Below are 15,140 nucleotides of genomic sequence, written 5' to 3'. Positions count from 1 at the left end.
AAAAAAAATTTCATTACTATTAAGACCCTTGTTTTTTTGTTTTTTATTAAATAAAATACTGGAACTGTAATCCACTAGATGATCTGTTTGTACTTTACGGGATCATTTATGTATCTGAAAAATGTATTCCCACACCTCCTTAATTTTGCACTACTACAACCTAGACCATGTAGAGCTACAAGCTTGAATTCAATTTCCTCCATACAGCGGATCCAGATGGAGAGGTTCATGGTTGAAACTATAAAAATGTCACTTCAACCTTAATCTTTCCCTGACTTCACAACCAACCCCTTCATTCGTTTTGTCTTAAAATTTCCCTCCTCAATTACTGCTCAGTTCAGCTGCATGAAGTGAATCATTAGAGTGAGGTACATGTGGGAACTGTATTTATTATGTGTCTCACTTCTCATGTCACTGTTTCTCATAGATTGGTAGAAATGCCACTAGATAAGCCGTTTGCCAAATAAAGTGAGTCTTGAACATCTAATAAGCATCCCACTTTCAAGGTTGTTTAGAAATCAAAGGAAAAATAGGCTATGTGGCCCCCATTAAATAGGACAACCCTCAAAAAATGCTCTTAACCCCTAGAATGTCATATAATCATGTCATTCCACAAATATTTTTTTTTTTGTTTTACATTTATGTGCAAAAAGAGGTATATAAATATTCTGAGTCGGATTCAGCAATAATTTAACTTCTTATAACAGTGGACCAGTAAGGTGCTAGAAAAACCAGGTGTCTTAGTTCAGGCAAAGTCCTCCTCTACTGGTTAAATTTCCATGCATGAAATATAATCATGGTGATATAATACAACATGATTGTAAATATAAAAAAATTAAAACTCAATAATTATTTTTCTATAAAAATAAATGTATTAAAAAGAAATAGCTACTTAACGATTCATGACAGAATCCCACTAACGGAATATTACCTTTTAATTACTGTTCAAAATCCGTGATGGAGAATGATAACAACAGTGACACCTACAAGATGTTAGAAATTAAATTTATGTTAAAAATGAGCAAAAAACAATTATAAGTAAAATTTAAAAAATAACTATCAAACTTCAATTATATTTGTTTCTATACATAATGTTTAAATTATTATTATGTTTTCCTTTGCTGTGCATATTCAAAATATTTTATGGTTCTTACAAGTAAATTTGGTGATGATTGCATTGTACAGTTTTCCTGTCACTGCTATAGATTGTAAAAATATTTGAACTTGTCTCTGTTTGTTCAGTTGGAGATAACTCAACTGCCACTACCAACACTCCGTCTACAACAACAGCTACCACATGGTCAACAACATACAACTCTACTTCACCAATCAATGAAACAACTACAGGTACTAGATCCATCATCATAAAAATCACAGGTTCTGGGTGTTAGGGGCACCTCTCCCACAGAGAAACGAGCATAATTATGTCACTAGTGGATCTATTAGTGCAGTTGTGCGGGCTTTTTGCTACACTTACACAGAGCCCCCAGTGGAATGCTAATGCAAGGGAATATGATGCTTGGAAATCCCTTCTGAATGGTTGACTTATAGACAAGAACACACTGCGCCTGCTCAGACAGAACTTAAATCTACCAGCACAGTCAGAACTCAGTAAAAATGATAAGACTCTAATTCCGGTCTGCCAGTTCAGGGTACAGCTCAAAGATATGTTCTTGCTAATCTATACAATTCTTTCATTGTATTAATCCTATACTGAAATTTTGTTCTCTCTGATATCTTTTTTCAAAGAACTGGAATTTATTTTATTTTAATGTGACATTGTTTAGTTTTACAAAAACCTTTCAGCAAACTGAAATGAAATTTGTTGGCTGCATAATTATTTCACCCCAAGACTTTAAAATTTTGAAATCCACTGTTCACAGCAATAACAACTGTGCAGTATTTTAGGGGAAAAATGTTGAGGTTAATTTAATGAAAGTAATGGTTTTAATGTGGTAGAAGTTTGGACTTTTGATATAGCTCTAACACATTTACAAAGTGCATATCAGACTGTTCTGAGCTTCGTGAGGGCAACAATTACCTGGTCTCTAAAAAAAAATTTCATTACTATTAAGAGCCTTGTTTTTTTGTTTTTTATTAAATAAAATACTGGAACTGTAATCCACTAGATGATCTGTTTATACTTTACGGGATCATTTATGTATCTGAAAAATGTATTCCCACACCTCCTTAATTTTGCACTACTACAACCTAGACCATGTAGAGCTACAAGCTTGAATTCAATTTCCTCCATACAGCGGATCCAGATGGAGAGGTTCATGGTTGAAACTATAAAAATGTCACTTCAACCTTAATCTTTCCCTGACTTCACAACCAACCCCTTCATTTGTTTTGTCTTTAAATTTCCCTCCTCAATTACTGCTCAGTTCAGCTGCATGAAGTGAATCATTAGAGTGAGGTACATGTGGGAACTGTATTTATTATGTGTCTCACTTCTCATGTCACTGTTTCTCATAGATTGGTAGAAATACCACTAGATAAGCCGTTTGCCAAATAAAGTGAGTCTTGAACATCTAATAAGCATCCCACTTTCAAGGTTGTTTAGAAATCGAAGGAAAAATAGGCTATGTGGCCCCCATTAAATAGGACAACCCTCAAAAAATGCTCTTAACCCCTAAAATGTCATATAAACATGTCATTCCACAAATATTTTTATTTTTTTTTACATTTATGTGCAAAAAGAGGTATATAAATATTCTGAGTCGGATTCAGCAAGAATTTAACTTCTTATAACAGTGGACCAGTAAGGTGCTAGAAAAACCAGGTGTCTTAGTACAGGCAAAGTCCTCCTCTACTGGTTAAATTTCCATGCATGAAATATAATCATGTTGATATAATACAACATGATTGTAAATATAAAAAAATTAAAACTCAATAATTATTTTTCTATAAAAATAAATGTAATAAAAAGAAATAGCTACTTAACGGTTCATGACAGAATCCCACTAACGGAATATTACCTTTTAATTACTGTTCAAAATCCGTGATGGAGAATGATAACAACAGTGACACCTACAAGATGTTAGAAATTAAATTTATGTTAAAAATGAGCAAAAAACAATTATAAGTAAAATGCAAAAAATAACTATCAAACTTCAATTATATTTATTTGTATACAAAATGTTTAAATTATTATTATGTTTTCCTTTGCTGTGCATATTCAAAATATTTTGTGGTTCTTGCAAGTAAATTTGGTGATGATTTCATTGTACAAATTTCCTATCACTGCTATAGATTGTAAAAGTATCTGAACTTGTCTCTGTTTGTTCAGTTGGAGATAACTCAACTGCCACTACCAACACTCCGTCTACAACAACAGCTACCACATGGTCAACAGCATACAACTCTACTTCACCAATCAATGAAACAACTATAGGTACTAGATCCATCATCATAAAAATCACAGGTTCTGGGTGTTAGGGGCACCTCTCCCACAGAGAAACGAGCATAATTATGTCACTAGTGGATCAATTACTGCAGGTTTGCGGGCTTTTGCTACACTTACACAGAGCCCCCAGTGGAATGCTAATGCCAGGGAATATGATGCTTGGAAATCCCTTCTGAATGGTTGACTTATAGACAAGAACACACTGCGCCTGCTCAGACAGAACTTAAATCTACCAGCACAGTCAGAACTCAGTAAAAATGATAAGACTCTAATTCCGGTCTTCCAGTTCAGGGTACAGCTCAAAGATATGTTCTTGCTAATCTATACAATTCTTTCATTGTATTAATCCTACACTGAAATTTTGTTCGCTCTGATATCTTTTTTCAAAGAACTGGAATTTATTTTATTTTAATGTGACATTGTTTAGTTTTACAAAAACCTTTCAGCAAACTGAAATGAAATTTGTTGGCTGCATAATTATTTCACCCCAAGACTTTAAAATTTTGAAATCCACTGTTCACAGCAATAACAACTGTGCAGTATTTTAGGGGAAAAATGTTGAGGTTAATTTAATGAAAGTAATGGTTTTAATGTGGTAGAAGTTTGGACTGTTGATATAGCTCTAACACATTTACAAAGTGCATATCAGACTGTTCTGAGCTTCATGAGGGCAACAATTACCTGGTCTCTGAAAATTTCTTTCATTACTATTAAGAGCCTTGTTTGTTTGTATTTTATTAAATAAAATACTGGAATTATAATCCACTAGATGATCTGTTTCTACTTTACGGGATAATTTATGAACCAGAACAATGTATTCCCACACCTCCTTAATTTTGCACTACTACAACCTATACCATGTAGAGCTACAAGCTCAAATTCAACTTCCTCCATACAGCGGATCCAGATGGAGAGGTTCATGGTTGAAATTATAAAAATGTCATTTCAACGTTAATCTTTCCCTGACTTAACAACCAACCCCTTCATTTGTTTTGCCTTTAAATTTCTCTCCTTAATTACTGCTCAATTCAGCTGCATGAAGTGAATCATTAGAGTGAGGTACATGCGGGGACTATATTTATTATGTGTCTCACTTCTCATATAAGTGTTTCTCACAGATTGGTAGAAATACCCCTAGATAAGCCGTTTGCCAAATAAAGTGAGTCTTAAACATCTAATAAGCATCCCACTTTCAAGGTTGTTTAGAAATCGAAGGAAAAATAGGCTATGTGGCCCCCATTAAATAGGACAACCCTCAAAAAATGCTCTTAACCCCTAGAATGTCATATAAACATGTCATTCCACAAATATTTTTTTTTTTATTTTACATTTATGTGCAAAAAGAGGTATATAAATATTCTGAGTCGGATTCAGCAATAATTTAACTTCTTATAACAGTGGACCAGTAAGGTGCTAGAAAAACCAGGTGTCTTAGTACAGGCAAAGTCCTCCTCTACTGGTTAAATTTCCATGCATGAAATATAATCATGGTGATATAATACAACATGATTGTAAATATAAAAAAATTAAAACTCAATAATTATTTTTCTATAAAAATAAATGTAATAAAAAAAAAATAGCTACTTAACGATTCATGACAGAATCCCACTAATGGAATACTACCTTTTAATTACTGTTCAAAATCCGTGATGGAGAATGATAACAACAGTGACACCTACAAGATGTTAGAAATTAAATTTATGTTAAAAATGAGCAAAAAACAATTATAAGTAAAATTTAAAAAATAACTATCAAACTTCAATTATATTTGTTTCTATACAAAATGTTTAAATTATTATTATGTTTTCCTTTGCTGTGCATATTCAAAATATTTTGTGGTTCTTACAAGTAAATTTGGTGATGATTGCATTGTACAGATTTCCTGTCACTGCTATAGATTGTAAAAATATTTGAACTTGTCTCTGTTTGTTCAGTTGGAGATAACTCAACTGCCACTACCAACACTCCGTCTACAACAACAGCTACCACATGGTCAACAGCATACAACTCTACTTCACCAATCAATGAAACAACTACAGGTACTAGATCCATCATCATAAAATTCACAGGTTCTGGGTGTTAGGGGCACCTCTCCCACAGAGAAACGAGCATAATTATGTCACTAGTGGATCCATTACTGCAGGTGTGCGGGCTTTTGCTACACTTACACAGAGCCCCCAGTGGAATGCTAATGCCAGGGAATATGATGCTTGGAAATTCCTTCTGAATGGTTGACTTATAGACAAGAACACACTGCGCCTGCTCAGACAGAACTTAAATCTACCAGCACAGTCAGAACTCAGTAAAAATGATAAGACTCTAATTCCGGTCTGCCAGTTCAGGGTACAGCTCAAAGATATGTTCTTGCTAATCTATACAATTCTTTCATTGTATTAATCCTACACTGAAATTTTGTTCTCTCTGATATCTTTTTTCAAAGAACTGGAATTTATTTTATTTTAATGTGACATTGTTTAGTTTTAAAAAAACCTTTCAGCAAACTGAACTGAAATTTGTTGGCTGCATAATGATTTCACACAAAGACGTTAAAATTTTGAAATCCACTGTTCACAGCAATAACAGCTGTGCAGTATTTTAGGAGAAAAATGTTGAGGTTAATTTAATGAAAGTAATGGTTTTAATGTTGTAGAAGTTTGAACTTTTGATAAAGCTCTAACACATTTACAAAGTGCATATCAGACTGTTCTGAGCTTCGTGAGGGCAACAATTACCTGGTCTCTAAAAATTTTTTTCATTACTATTAAGAGCCTTGTTTTTTTGTTTTTTATTAAATAAAATACTGGAACTGTAATCCACTAGATGATCTGTTTGTACTTTACGGGATCATTTATGTATCTGAAAAATGTATTCCCACACCTCCTTAATTTTGCACTACTACAACCTAGACCATGTAGAGCTACAAGCTTGAATTCAATTTCCTCCATACAGCGGATCCAGATGGAGAGGTTCATGGTTGAAACTATAAAAATGTCACTTCAACCTTAATCTTTCCCTGACTTCACAACCAACCCCTTCATTCGTTTTGTCTTTAAATTTCCCTCCTCAATTACTGCTCAGTTCAGCTGCATGAAGTGAATCATTAGAGTGAGTTACATGTGGGGACTGTATTTATTATGTGTCTCACTTCTCATGTCACTGTTTCTCATAGATTGGTAGAATTACCACTAGATAAGCCGTTTGCCAAATAAAGTGAGTCTTGAACATCTAATAAGCATCCCACTTTCAAGGTTGTTTAGAAATCGAAGGAAAAATAGGCTATGTGGCCCCCATTAAATAGGACAACCCTCAAAAAACGCTCTTAACCCCTAGAATGTCATATAAACATGTCATTCCACAAATATTTTTTTTTTATTTTACATTTATGTGCAAAAAGAGGTATATAAATATTCTGAGTCAGATTCAGCAAGAATTTAACTTCTTATAACAGTGGACCAGTAAGGTGCTAGAAAAACCAGGTGTCTTAGTACAGGCAAAGTCCTCCTCTACTGGTTAAATTTCCATGCATGAAATATAATCATGGTGATATAATACAACATGATTGTAAATATAAAAAAATTAAAACTCAATAATTATTTTTGTATAAAAATAAATGTAATAAAAAAAAAATAGCTACTTAACGATTCATGACAGAATCCCACTAATGGAATATTACCTTTTAATTACTGTTCAAAATCCGTGATGGAGAATGATAACAACAGTGACACCTGCAAGATGTTAGAAATTAAATTTATGTTAAAAATGAGCAAAAAACAATTATAAGTAAAATTTAAAAAATAACTATCAAACTTCAATTATATTTGTTTGTATACAAAATGTTTAAATTATTATTATGTTTTCCTTTGCTGTGCATATTCAAAATATTTTGTGGTTCTTACAAGTAAATTTGGTGATGATTGCATTGTACAGATTTCCTGTCACTGCTATAGATTGTAAAAATATTTGAACTTGTCTCTGTTTGTTCAGTTGGAGATAACTCAACTGCCACTACCAACACTCCATCTACAACAACAGCTACCACATGGTCAACAGCATACAACTCTACTTCACCAATCAATGAAACAACTACAGGTACTAGATCCATCATCATAAAAATCACAGGTTCTGGGTGTTAGGGGCACCTCTCCCACAGAGAAACGAGCATAATTATGTCACTAGTGGATCCATTACTGCAGGTGTGCGGGCTTTTGCTACACTTACACAGAGCCCCCAGTGGAATGCTAATGCCAGGGAATATGATGCTTGGAAATTCCTTCTGAATGGTTGACTTATAGACAAGAACACACTGCGCCTGCTCAGACAGAACTTAAATCTACCAGCACAGTCAGAACTCAGTAAAAATGATAAGACTCTAATTCCGGTCTGCCAGTTCAGGGTACAGCTCAAAGATATGTTCTTGCTAATCTATACAATTCTTTCATTGTATTAATCCTATACTGAAATTTTGTTCTCTCTGATATCTTTTTTCAAAGAACTGGAATTTATTTTATTTTAATGTGACATTGTTTAGTTTTACAAAAACCTTTCAGCAAACCGAAATGAAATTTGTTGGCTGCATAATTATTTCACCCCAAGACTTTAAAATTTTGAAATCCACTGTTCACAGCAATAACAACTGTGCAGTATTTTAGGGGAAAAATGTTGAGGTTAATTTAATGAAAGTAATGGTTTTAATGTTGTAGAAGTTTGGACTTTTGATATAGCTCTAACACATTTACAAAGTGCATATCAGACTGTTCTGAGCTTCATGAGGACAACAATTACCTGGTCTCTGAAAATTTATTTCATTACTATTAAGAGCCTTGTTTTTTATTAAATAAAATACTGGAATTGTAATCCACTAGATGATCTGTTTGTACTTTATGGGATCATTTATGTATCAGAAAAATGTATTCCCACACCTCCTTCATTTTGCACTACTACAACCTAGACCATGTAGAGCTACAAGCTGAAATTCAACTTCCTCCTTACAACGGATCCAGATGGAGAGGTTCATGGTTGAAACTATAAAAATGTCACTTCAATCTTAATCTTTCCCTAAATTCACAAACAACCCCTTCATTCGTTTTGCCTTTAAATTTCCCTCCTGAATTACTGCTCAATTCAGCTGCATGAAGTGAATCATTAAAGTGAGGTACATGTGGGGACTGTATTTATTATGTGTCTCACTTCTCAAATCAGTGTTTCTCATAGATTGGTAGAAATACCCCTAGATAAGCCGTTTGCGAAATAAAGTGAGTCTTGAACATCTAATGAGCATCCCACTTTCAAGGTTGTTTAGAAATCGAAGAAAAAATAGGCTATGTGGCCCCCATTAAATAGGACAACCCTCAAAATATGCTCTTAACCCCTAGAATGTCATATAATCATGTCATTCGACAAATATATTTTTTTCGATTTTACATTTATGTATAAACAGAGGTATATGAATATTCTGAGTTGGATTCAGCAAGAATTTAACTTCTCATAACAGTGGACCAGTAAGGTGCTAGCAAAACAAGGTATCTTAGTACAGGCAAAGTCCTCCTCTAGTGGTTAAATTTCCATGCGTGAAATATAATCATGTTGATATAATACAACAAGATTGTAAATATAAAAAAATCAATACTCAATAATATTTTTGTATAAAAATAAATATAATAAAAAGAAATAGCTACTTAACGATTCATGATAGAATCCCACTAATGGAATATTACCTTTTAATTACTGTTCAAAATCCGTGATGGAGAATGATAACAACAGTGACACCTACAAGATGTTAGAAATTAAATTTATGTTAAAAATGGCAAAACACCAATTATAACTAAAAATGTAAATAACCTATCAAAGTTCAATTATATTTGTTTGTATACAAAATATTTAAATTAATAATATGTTGTCCTTTAACATTATCCTATGCATATTCAAACTATTTTGTGGTTCTTACAAGTAAATTTGGTGATGATTGCATTGTACAGATTTAGTGTTACTGTTATAGATTGTAAAAATATATGAACATGTCTCTCAAACAATATCCCACCACAGGATAAAGGTTCGCCGCTAATAGGGAAAGATAAATAAACATATATATATATATATATATATATATATATATATATATATATATATAAATATATATATATATATAAATTGAATTAATAAAACTCAGTTGAGTAAGTGGTAAATAATGAATTAATCAGTTTATATATAAGGCAAGTAATATATAGGTGTTTTTTTTTAAACAGAAAACCTCATAATAAACCTGGCTGTTAACAACTCCCCTGCTGCTCATTAAAGGGGCTATTGGAACCCTAAGGTATAGAAAATATTAGAAAATTAATGGCGCTGGGAGAGTGAAAACTACCAAGTGTGCAATATAAATGGTTTAATACACATAATAAAAACATAAATAGACACAAATCAAAAAGATGTAATGACTAAATTCCTCAGTAACAATATTGCTTGTAGTATAAAGAGTACACTGTATTTAGATGTATCTGGATCCTAAGTGGGACAATTGTATAGAGAGAGACTGTCCAGAGTAACAAAGTGTAGATCCACGTCCCAATCTCGGGGAATGGAGACAATGTTCCTGAAGGGTTAAATAGACACAGTTTTCAATAAGCAGATGGCAGATACAGGGTAAAGCTTCCCCGCCCGGTAGAGTAAAATCTTAGAAAGTAGTTTAATGCGACTCTTGGCCTTATGCTACTGTTCTCCTTTTTACATTTATCAATGTCTTTATATAACAATCAACACTCCATCTACAACAACTGCTACCACATGGTCAACAACATACAACTCTACTTCACCAAGCAATGATACAACTACAGGTACTAGATCCCTCATCTTATAAATCACAGGTTCTGGGTTGTTAGGGGCTCCTCTCCCACAGATAGACCAGCATAAATATGACAATAGTGGATCCACTGGTGCGGGTGAGTGGGCTTTTGCTACACTTACACATAGCCCTCTATAGAATGATTATGCCAGGGAATCTAATGGTTTGAAACCCCATCTTAATGATTGACTGAATTATTTGAACACACTGCGCCTGCTGAGAGAGATCTTTAATCAGTAAAAATGATCAGATTGCAACTCTGGTCTGCCAGTGCAGGGGGCAGCGCACAGATATGTTCTTGCTAATCTATCCAATTCTTTCATTTTATTGGTTAACAAAGCCCATTCTGAAATTTTGTTCTCTGTTATATCTTTTTTTCCAAAGGACTGGAACATGTGTTTATTTTTTTTAAATATCTTTATTTTGAAATATGAAGTTTAACAGTAAACAGATAAGCATGGCAATACAAATACATTGGTAAGGTGCGTAATATTTGGAACAAAACGGCACAGCTTAATAGGTACGTCACCTGAGATGGCATGTTGTTTTAATACATTGGTCTGTAAAAGGAGACAGCCGGTATGGCATAATCTTTCCCTTACTTCACATCCAACCCTTTCATTCGTTTCAGCCTTTACATTTCTGTCCTCAAACACTGCTCAATTCAGCCACATGAAATGAATCATTAGAGTGAAGTTCATATTGATGTTCAGTCATGGGAGTTCGGGTTCAGATACAGTGTTTGACACTCGGGATATACGTATAGACTGTCTCATATTCGGATGTAATCAGCGTTACGGCTCCGACACAGTAACATAGAGCAGTTTACTGAAAATTTGCTGTCAGGTTCTGGGGTCCTTGCAATAATTTCTCAAGTCCGGTGGAGTGTGGGGTCAGGTTTCCATAACTGGGGAGGAAAATGTGTGTTGAAGAAAATTTCTAGAGCAGGGGCGGTGGTGGCTTGATAGACTGGGGTTTACAGGTTGCTCTGTTCTGGTATGTCTTATGGTGTCAATGTGGGCTCCATCTCCCCCTTGTCATTGCACTGCAAGAGAGTGATGTGTGTCCCTCCTGCACCAACCTTCCCTTGTTCCTTCCTGTCCTGGATATAGTGTAATGGAACTGCTTTGTGGGAACTATCGTTGGCACAGAATGCCCTCTAGCCTGATACTGTGTGCTGGTACTGAGGTAAACCCTCATGCTCCATACTGGGAAACCCACTATTCCTGAAGAGTTTTTGTAAATTAAAGCTTAAGAGAACACGCCAGCTGCCTCAGAACCTCTTGAAAAGGCCTAATTTGTACTATCCACTGGAAACACCCTCCAATACAATATAATTATATGAATCTGAAATATATTGTGCCATTTTTGTAGTTTGAGTTGTTTTTGCACATATTAATTAGGAAATAGGTTACAAAATCACCAATTTAATACTGGTCATAAATGAAATTCCCAGGCATCATTGTTGCATAGTCATAACTGCTGACGTGCTGCATGTACATGAAATGATTGCAATTCAAACATTATTATTATTATTATTATTAGTGAGTTGCTCACACTGTGGAGACCAGGTACTTCAGTACAACATGACTTATGTACCCACACACCTGTGCCCCCCTGACTTAAGATCTCAATCAACTGTGCCCTCCACCTTACCTGTGCTCTCACACACCTGTGCCCACCCCTGACTGGACACCCAAACACCTGTGCCCTCATCTGACTTGTGCTACCGCACACCTGTACCCTCCCTTGACTTGGGCATTCACACACCTGTGCCCTCCTCTGACTTGGGCACCCACACATCTTTACCCTCCCCTGACCTGGAGACCCACACACCTGTTCCCTTCCCACAGTTGTGCACCTACACACCTGATCTCTCCCATGACTTGTGCTTTCACACACTTGTGCGCATCCCAGACATATGCACCTACACACCTGTGCCCTTGTCTGACTTGTCCTCCTACATACCTGTGCCCCTCCCCTAACATAGGCAAATACACAACTGTGCTCTCCCATGGCATGTAAGAATGTGCAAAGAAGTTTCACTTGAAAAATACATTATGCACACTTTTTTTATTACACTTCAATGTAGTTATGACCCAAACACTAGTGCCCTCCACCTATCTGGTGCACCCAAAGACCTATGCCCTCCATCTGACTTGTGGATCCACACTCCTGTGTCCTCCATCTGACTTGTGCACCCACACACTTGTGCCCTCAACCTGATTCATGCACCCACAGACCTGTGCACTTCCCTGACTTGTGCATTCACATACCTGTGTGCTCCCCTGACTTGTGCACTCACACATCTGTACCCTCCCCTGGTTTGTAAGAAAATTCAGAAAAGTTTCACTAAAAATATGCCTTTTTGGTGCACACACACTTTTTCATACTTCACTGTAGCTATGACCCAGACACCTATGTCCTCCACTTGACTGGTGCACCCAAACACCTGTGCCCTAAGGGGCTGGCTGGACTGGGGGGCAGAGGAGAATATTCCCCCCAGGCTGGTCCAATAGTGGGCTACCTTGGGCTAGGTCACTATGCCTTATGCATTTATTTTCCTTTAAAATGTTCCTAATAGGCTGCTGAGCCAAGTCTCGCTCCCTGGGCTAAGTTTGCCAGCCCTCCCCTGTGTGTCCTCCCCTGACTTGTGCTCCAGTACACCTGTACCTTCCATTGTCTTGGACACTCACACAGCTGTGGCCTTCCTAGAATGCACTAGATAAATGTTAGTCAGAATCTGGTTGGTTGCTACACCTCCACCTTTCCTTTTTAGAAGATTTGATAAATTTGTCCCTTAGTCTTTATTTTCACATCTGTCCATCAGATTCACAACCTGAATAATGATTTCAGAAATATACTTTAATGATCCACTGGTGGAGGCTAAAGGCCTCATTTGACAATTGTTTTTCACCAGTGTAAAATTAATGCTTCCACAGCACATGGATTACACACTTATACAAACACCATATTTCAGCATTTTTTTCCTGTTTGTGTTTTTGTAATGCAAAATAATATCACATTATAAAACAAAAGCAAAATGTTTTTGAGTTTCAGTATGTTGAAATAAACATTTCTGTGTTAAATCGGTGATACAGTAAAATGTGAGAATTTGTCTAAAATAGAATTGTTTTTTGCATGGCATTTTATATATAGAAATACCAATCCTAACCATTAAAACAGATGGTAGTATAAAAGAGAAATATATATTGTGTATTTATTATACAAGTGTATATAGCAAATATTACATAGAAGTTATCCTATACAATGCACATCTCAACTTCTAGGGCCTGATTCATTAAGGATCCTAACTTAAGAAACTTCTTATTTATGTCTCCTGGACAAAACCATGTTACAATTCAAGGGGTGCAAACTAGTATTCTGTTTTGCACATAAGTTAAATACTGACTGTTTTTTCATGTAGCACACAAATATCAACTTTAAATTTCAGTGTACAAATAAGCTATAAAGTATTTGTGTGCTACATGAAAAAACAGTCAGTATTTAACTTATGTGCAAAACAGAATACTAATTTGCACCACTTGCATTGTAACATGGTTTTGTATGGGAAACTTAAATAAGAAGTTTCTTAAGTTAAGATCCTTAATGAATCAGGCCACTAATGTCTACTGATGGTGTTTGGACATGTTATTGTTTAAAATGCGCATTGACAGATGTAGCAATGCAATATCATTTTACTCATTCAGGGGCTTGGAATTGGAGCACTAAGGTTTTTAAAAGTATCTGGTTTTAAAAGGCTTTAGTTCAATTAGAAACCAGAAAAACGTGCACTCTCAGCTAATTCATTTAGCGGTACTGCACTTACTTGTACACTTAGCGCATTTTAAACTGCATGGCCAAATTCCAGTATTAAGAACTGCCCTAAGATAACGCATCCAGATAAGGAAATACATATGGTGGAAATTGTAAAAATGTCACTACCAAGTTTATTATCACAATACAACCATCCCTTTAAAATATTTCAACCTTCATTCAAATCATTCTCCTACTAAAACACTGTTCAGTTCGGTTGCATGAAATGTAATATGAGAGGACGGGACCTGTCAGGACTGTTGTTATTATATGTCTCACTATTCAGTGCAATATCTTTTCCGGTATGAAGTGCGTTGTAATTTCAAATGGCTGCCCATCTGTCCATTGAAAGTATATGCAGAGGTATGCTCCTTGCCACCTCCAAGGGTGTGTAGTAGAAGTCAAGTCTTTGCAAAAGACATGGTGCCACCCCTTCCCCCTGTAAATTCTCTCCACCTTTGGAATTATATATTTTATATAAGTTTACCTGCTTTTACATGTAGTTAAGAAAATGGTACATAAGTACTCCTAGCCAAAATCAACGAGGACTGCCCGCACGCCTCAGCTCCTCCATCAGAAGGTGCAAAATTATTTTCAACCCCTGAAATGCCACCACCTTAGTCTGAAAAACCATCTGTTTCCTCATATAAACAGGAGCATTAGCCCAGGTATGGGGTCCTAAGAGGCAGACCTGCATCTTTTCCAGTTAGTGAACAAATTTAACAATACCATATCAGCCGTCCTGTTAGGTGCTTATTTACTGTGAGAAGTAGGGTTCTCAGCACAAGCAGAGCTGCTCTCTATGGGTACATCTCCATGTATGATTTATTATCATGAAGATATGATAAGACATACATGCAAATACAGAACAATACATCCAATAAAATAATTTCAGTTAAAAAAGAGATAATAAGAGCAAATAGCTACTTCATGATAAAATTCCATTAGGCATATTGAGTGTTATTAGTTGCAGTAACAAATCCACGAAGGAGAGGGGTGGCAGCAGTGACAGATACAGGATTTTAGGAATTACAAGAATTGTAAAAATGCTCAAACACCAAATATAGCAAAAATATT

The sequence above is a fragment of the Mixophyes fleayi genome, chromosome 4 (assembly GCF_038048845.1).
Source record: "Mixophyes fleayi isolate aMixFle1 chromosome 4, aMixFle1.hap1, whole genome shotgun sequence".
NCBI lineage: Eukaryota > Metazoa > Chordata > Amphibia > Anura > Limnodynastidae > Mixophyes > Mixophyes fleayi.
Note: the sequence above shows the minus strand (reverse complement) of the source record.